Source organism: Onychomys torridus, chromosome 2 (genome assembly GCF_903995425.1).
Source record: "Onychomys torridus chromosome 2, mOncTor1.1, whole genome shotgun sequence".
In the NCBI taxonomy this organism is placed as follows: domain Eukaryota; kingdom Metazoa; phylum Chordata; class Mammalia; order Rodentia; family Cricetidae; genus Onychomys; species Onychomys torridus.
In genome coordinates this window covers 14,965,400-14,972,662 of record NC_050444.1, presented here as the reverse complement: position 1 = coordinate 14,972,662, position 7,263 = coordinate 14,965,400, and positions in this window count along the sequence as shown.

The window sequence follows — 7,263 nt, the reverse complement described above, 5'->3', positions numbered from 1 at the left end:
GTCCCTTAGAAACACAGAAACACAGGGGGCATGCAGTGAGCTTGTGTGACCATAACAGGTGACAGAATACTGAAAAAGGAGGAATGGCAGGAGAGGGTGGCTGAGCCACCTGGAAACTTACAGAAGCCAAACCTTAAATTATTCATTGTAACTTACAAGTCCTCACGCAAGTTTAAATTCACTTACTCTAACAGTTTAAAGTGTTTTGTTTTTTTGTGGTAGAATCCATATTCTTTCTGCTAATATTCATCTAGACTTAATAGTCATTAAGATTTTGGCTTTAGAAGAGAGAGATTTCAGGGGAAAGTTGTTTAAAAAAAAAAAAGATTCCTGTGCTCTGCACACAGCACAAACACTTACTCTAGGTAAAATAACAGATGACTTACACATTAAGCAAAACATCAGACCTTTTATTTTACTACAGAAAAGGATATTACAGGAATAAAAAAATGAATGTATCTGTAAGAAATCTCAACTTTGCTGTGACACAAGGTTTAAAGTATTGACAAACCAGAAGCAGTGTAGTTGGTACAGAATTATTGAAGTCTGTATCTATTTTTTTTTTTTTACTTTAGAGGAAACAACTTTTGGCAGAACATAAATTTTTTAAAACTGACAAAGTGGTAACCTATGTTGCTGAGTACATTACTAACAAATGCAGAGAATCCTTTTGCATTACTTTATTCTTCCCTCGTCTCAGGCCTCTCTACTCATGTGCTGCTCTCTTCCATTCTTTGCCCGTCTCCTAAAATAGTACCTCTCCATCACTCTACTCCAGATCCTTTCAAAGTTATGTGCTCACAAAACCAGACATATTATTTTTATGTGATGGTCTGCTTTCTATTACTCCTGTATAAGTGCTATGAAACATGCGTATTTTCATGGCTTGAATGTCAACGCCTCTAACAATATTTGACACAACATAGATGCTCAGTAAAACAATTTGCTGAATATTATAGAACACAGTGTTGACCACAAAATATCCTATTTTAAAAAGCAAGGAACTAAGTTTAAGGAACAAGGTTTAGAAAAAGTATAGTGACCATGCTTTCATTAAGAAGAATTCTTAACCCTGTCTCGAAAAACCAAAAAAAAAAAAAAAAAAAAAAAAGAAAGAAAAAATCTTTTAGGCATGATACATAGGATTGATTTATATCAGTTTTAACAAGCAGCTTTTAATTTTTATTTTATTCTTATGTGTATTGTCTTTTGTCAGCATGTATATCTGTGTATCATGTATGTGCCTGGTGCCCATTGAGGCCAGATGAGAGCATTGGACACATGGTCTAGAACTACAAAGGTGAGCTTCCATGCATGTGCTGGGAATTGAACACAGATATTTTTTAATACCATAAGGCAATATTCTACTTTTTTGTGTGTGTTCCAATGAATAACTAATGGTCTCAGCACCAATTTATTTCATAGTCTTGCAGCATGGATATCTCTGGAGTTTCCCTATGTGCAGATATCTTCATATACTGTATTCATGGTAAAACAGACACAGACATTCAAGAGACACAGAAATTGTCCTCTCTGCTATATGTTTTGTCATTAGTGCTTAAAATGACACTTAGAACATTACACAGATGACCATAAAATGATCCAGAATTATAGGAAAAAACACTGTTTTTGTAAATATAACATTGAACTTAAAAACCTCAGATATTAAAGAAGACACTCCAAATGTATTAAGTTTGGAAAGACCAAGGAAAGATTGGGAACAAAAGATGCCTTTTAGTTGTAAATAATTACATTCTTCACGAGTACGTTAAATATATCTATTAAAATTTAAGTTTGATAGATGTTTACTTGAGGATCCTTATTATATTCAGTTGCTTTGGTCCGGATGTGTCTACATCAATACTAAACTGCTTTAGTCACTAAATTTCAAAGTAAGTCTTCATATCCAGTGGGATGAACTTCCTACTTGTCACATTTATGTTAGCTAAGGTAATGAGGCATTCATGCTGCCTTTTCTAGACAAACTACACTATGGACGATTAAATATCAGATGAAGAAATGTTGCTTTTTAAAGTAGCATTCCATTAATGGTGAAGTATTACTACTATGGTATTAGAGTTCTCACTATTTTGCAAGCTCATCTATGTAGTGACTGTAGACTGTTCACTCATGGCTGCTAGTGTATCAAAAAGAGAGGCAATGGGACATTGCAGGATTCTACGAGCCTGGAAAATTGCCTTCACAAAAGAAATATAAAAAAAATTACCTTAGTCTTAACATTAGTCCATTTAGATTAGCAATTTACAAGAAAATCAAAAGGCAGATGGAAACTACCATAACATGAAATTAGCAGATTCCAGACTGTAAGAAACGCTAGTGGAGAGATAACTTATTCTTCAATAAATAAATTATAGGAAAAAGGTTTGGTGGCAAAGAAATGGACTTTTACCAATTAAAATATACAAGCCTTATTTGAATTCTAAAACTACAAACTATTTTTCATTTATGAAAAACTTGGACTTTTGAACGCTAAGAAATGGGTTACAACAATAGGGAATGGTATTTTAAAAGAACATAAATACTAGTTTTCTACAAATTAAAAATTTAACAGAATAAGACAGAAAAAAACTCATTGACTGATCTCAGCCATGTGAGTTTTCAATTACATGTGCATCCACATACTTCTTATGATTCTGAACGGCATTTAAAGATGAATGTGGGGAAATTAGTATATTTAAATCTATGTTTCCTGTCATATATATTTTATAGAGTGAACATCTCTCTACTTTATTCTCCGTTAGTTAAATATCTTAATCTTTTCAGATTAACTTAATAATTTTTGCAAACTTTTTGAGATATGTGATTAGAAGTTTGAAATATCATTGTATTTTGCATGGATCTGAGAACAAAAGTGAAGTAAACTTTAAGTCTTTGGAAGCTTCCCAACACAAAGACATGATAAATGTCAAAGGTAAGAGAATTGTCCTAACTTGATTATAATGCTTTTTAGATATGTACTGAAATATTACCCTGCACCTCATAAATACATACACTCATGTGTCAATTAAGAATGGACTAAACAAAAATAAATGAAGAAAACATTCAAAACATAAATATATATTTAGTCATTCACATTTGAAAATAATAAAGGTTGCTTATCTTCTTCTTGGCTTATTCCTAAGCAATGAATATTTAATAATAATTATTATACTGCATCATCAGCCTAGTGTGCTGTGTTGTGTTAGGACTAATACAATACCCTTACAGGAGCTGAAATACAAAAAGAGGGCAAGAACATTAGTTGTGAACTAATAGATTATTTATTATGTTGAGTGTTGTCCTTTGTACTACTTTCAGGATCTTTCCAAAAAAAAATAGTTATCCTTACAACATGACTGCTTTGGGCACTGGTTGTATCACACTCTGCTTGCTGATATTACGCTTCTGTGAATGGATGACACTGTAACTGTGCTGGAAAGGAAACACAGAAGTTTGTCTATCTTTGGTGGCTCATTTTAAATGTAGTGTCCCACTTCTGTAAGCTTTGATATTGCAATCCGCTGAAACTATAACAAAGGATATATAGAGAAAGAGGAAAAGAGCACTGACAAATAAAAATATAAGATGCACAGTCAAACAAAGAGCATTGCCAAATAAAAATATAACATACATAATCAAACTTAACTTTAAAATAAACAATAGATACAAATTTATTATAACTATTTCCTAAATATTACATGGCTTGGTCTTACACTGTACTTGTTTGGGTTTGTTTGTTTTATAACTCATAGTCATGTTTCCATTGATGAGTTCATTGGGAGGCTATGGCAGTTGCTGGTGGTCAAAGGAATGAGAAATGGTCATCCTGGCAAGGACTGCCTGCACCTCCAGTCACTAACACCTAAGGAGCATCCACCCTGCCTTGCAGTTCTTCTCTGAAAAGCAAATGGTCTTCAGTTTTGCTTAAGCTTCAGTGCTAAAATATTATGCTCAGGGAGGCACAGTGATTTCAGTGTTGCCTCTACCCTTTCTTAGGCTACTGCAAGCTTTGCGAGTGATCATTATAGAAATCAAAAGTGCTGGTCAGCTGATAGAAGAATCAGTGCCAACAGCAGCATCAAAAACCACAAGTGCCTCTTGGAGGCTGCCTTTCCTCCATCTATGTGCAGTTCTCACATTTTAAATTTTACATAATGTGCTTGTCTTATTAAAAATGGAAACAAAGAGAGCACTTCCATCCATTAACCTCCTCCAGGTGCCCTATCCTCTTTCTTCTCCAGCTGTTTTCCCCCTGCCAGTCCTTGAATCTTTATCTGTTCCTTGAAACAAAATCAACAATGAAAGTTTTTTTTAAAAAGCCATTAAACTGATGAAAACAAGGGTATGGTTACAAATTTAAGTAGCACTTCATCTGGATTAGAGCTACTCTCTTAAATTAAGGAGATTGTTGGTTTATCACAGCGTCTTGCATATCTCTTCACTAATCAATGACAGATCCCAGTTTTAATTCTAGTCAGTCATAGAAAGCTTCGCCTTGACCTTGTACAGCCAATGAGCCATCTCTTGAACTTAAATAATTTACCATTCTATTCATTGATCCAAAGGCAACAAAAGCCAGCAAATTTATGGACAAGAATCATACCTATTCAAAGTGAAAGTTAGCATGATACTTCATTCCTACAAGCTGGCCCTGGAGCTTCTAAAAGGTTGTTGGGCTCTACAAGACCCATGTTTAGGCTCTATTTCTTCTACTGGCTTCATGGACACAGCACTTTTGTTGACATCCCTAAACTTTGGTTACCTTCCACATCATAGGGAAATTCTAACTACAGGTGGGTTTTAACTTTGTCTTCACAAAGTACTCTGTAGAATGTTTATCTAAAACAACTGGTGGAAATGTAAGATGGTATAATCATTTTAGGAGAAACATTTTGGAAATTTACTTAATGATAAATATCAACTTATTATGTCATCTGGTCATTCCACACCTAAGTGTTTACCAGAGAAATTAAAGCATATATCCATATTCAGCTTATATATCAATATTCATAGCAACCACATTGGTAATAGATAGACTGTGGAAATGATCCCAGGGTTCATTAACAGGTGAACAGAACAATTTGTGGTGTACTCAGATCGTGTAATACTGTTCAGCAAAACATAAAACTGCTCAGTGATACACAAAACAAAATGATGAAACTCAAAATAACTAAAATGAATGAAAGAAGCTGGAATTGTGTTGTATTGTGCTACTCTTAGAAAATTCAAACTCATGGGAACCAAAGAAAGTCCTTCAATACTTGCCTGTGAATTGCAATGGGGAGAGAAACCAACTACAAAGGAGAGCCAGGAAATTGCTGGGTGACAGGATCGCATGTTTCCCAGAGCAGGGTGATGGTTTGGGGAACATATATCAAAGTGACCAAAATACACACTTCATATATTGTCAATTAGTGTAATCCAGTGAAGCTGAAAAAAGACAGTGCAATGATTTTAATAAGCTCAGCTCTAATGGCCAGAAGTGAAAATGTTTACTGTTTTCATGAAAAATCAGGAATGTGATTCTGCTGTACACTGCCATCAAGAATTTTCTTAATTCTGTTTTATTTCTCCTCAAATATAACTTTATTAATATTTTTACCTTAAAATATTTCAAGCAAATATTTTCATATTTCTAATTTGTTGTAATAATTTCATACTAATTACAATTTACAGTATGTACATAACATGTAGGTATTTGATGTACCAATATTATTACATCTCCAATGATTTTTTTATATTTTCCTTTTTTATATAAAAAAGACTCCATTATACTTCTTCAAAACTGAATATGATGCCCTGGGATTCAGAAATCACTTTTATGGATCATTGTCATTCCCACAGCTAACTCACTTCTTCCGGTTTACTGAACACCCCTGACCTCTCCTTGTATATAATCTCATCTGTCAAGCGACTCCTAATTTCTCCTCCTTCCCTTCCAACACCTCCATGAATACCAGGATGCCTTTCTGTGGTCTCATAAATTCTAGTAGAATAGCATTGATACCTCCTTTTGTCTTTCTAGACAGCACAGATTTCCCAAGAGCATGACAGGATGTGTATAATGGTCCCTTGTTTATGAATACTATGATCTTATTTCCTTAAGGGTTTCCTTAAGACATGCTAACACTTACTAAGATGGAGGAGAGAGGAAGGCCAAGGAGAGAAGGAATACACACAAGAGATAAAAAACCAAGAAAACTGCAGCCAATTTTACCAGCTCCTACAGATGCTGCATGAGCTTAGCCTGTGAGCTATTTTATGAGACCAATGCTTTCCACAAGATTATGACCCCATTTACCTTTCCAGAATGCCAGTTTCATCCAGTCAGATATGAGGGAATGTTTGGATGTCAGAGCCATTACTTCCTCAGATTAGAATCTGATGGAGGATTTCTTTTGCTTCTTTGTCATACCAACTTCCAAGGCTTTAGTGGCCCCATATGTCTAGTTCCTGCTCTCCTTTCACTGACTTCCCTTCCTCAGCATCATTTCTACCCCTTACCCTTTTCTTTAAGAATACATTATGCCTTTCTTCTTCATCCTGTTATTCCTTCTCACAGTGCTAGAGATTTAGCGATGAGGGCTGGGGATTTGGCTCAGTGGTAGAGCGCTTGGCTAGCAAGCACAAGGCCCTGGGTTCAATCCTCAGCTAAAAAAAAAAGTGAGATTTAGAGATGAATCCCAGGCCTTGATGAGGCCTGTATCACCAAGCTATATTATATGCCCAGCATCCCCCACTCCCCTTTTGTACTTTGAAACAAGACCTTACTAACAAGCCTAAACTTGTGAGTCTCTTACCTCAGCCTCAGGTAGAGTTGTGATTATCAGGTTTCATGAGTGAATTAATGGAAATGATGGAAATGATCCTCTCATTACTCTTGAGAAAACTGTGGATCAGAGAGTTTAAATTGCCAGGATAACAATTCCATTATTCCTAAAAGAGCTAACAAGACGATGAAGGGGCAGAAAGGAAGGAATCCCCTATGGAGAGAAGAGATCCATGTCATGAATATAAGCTTTATTACATATTTAGTTGCACAGTACCTTTTAAATCAGTGTCCCCGATTAAAATCTGTCACTGCTCTCTCAAAAACAATGACCTCAGACCTTCAGTTAAGTAAGACCCTGTCACAGTGCTTCTCTGCTCTGGTCACATCCCCTAAGCCTACCTGTGATTTCCACTGTAGCTACGTGAGCAGTTCTATGCAATATGCCTGTCACCTCTCACATGCTTCTCAGCCCTCAAGATTTTATTCCAAAG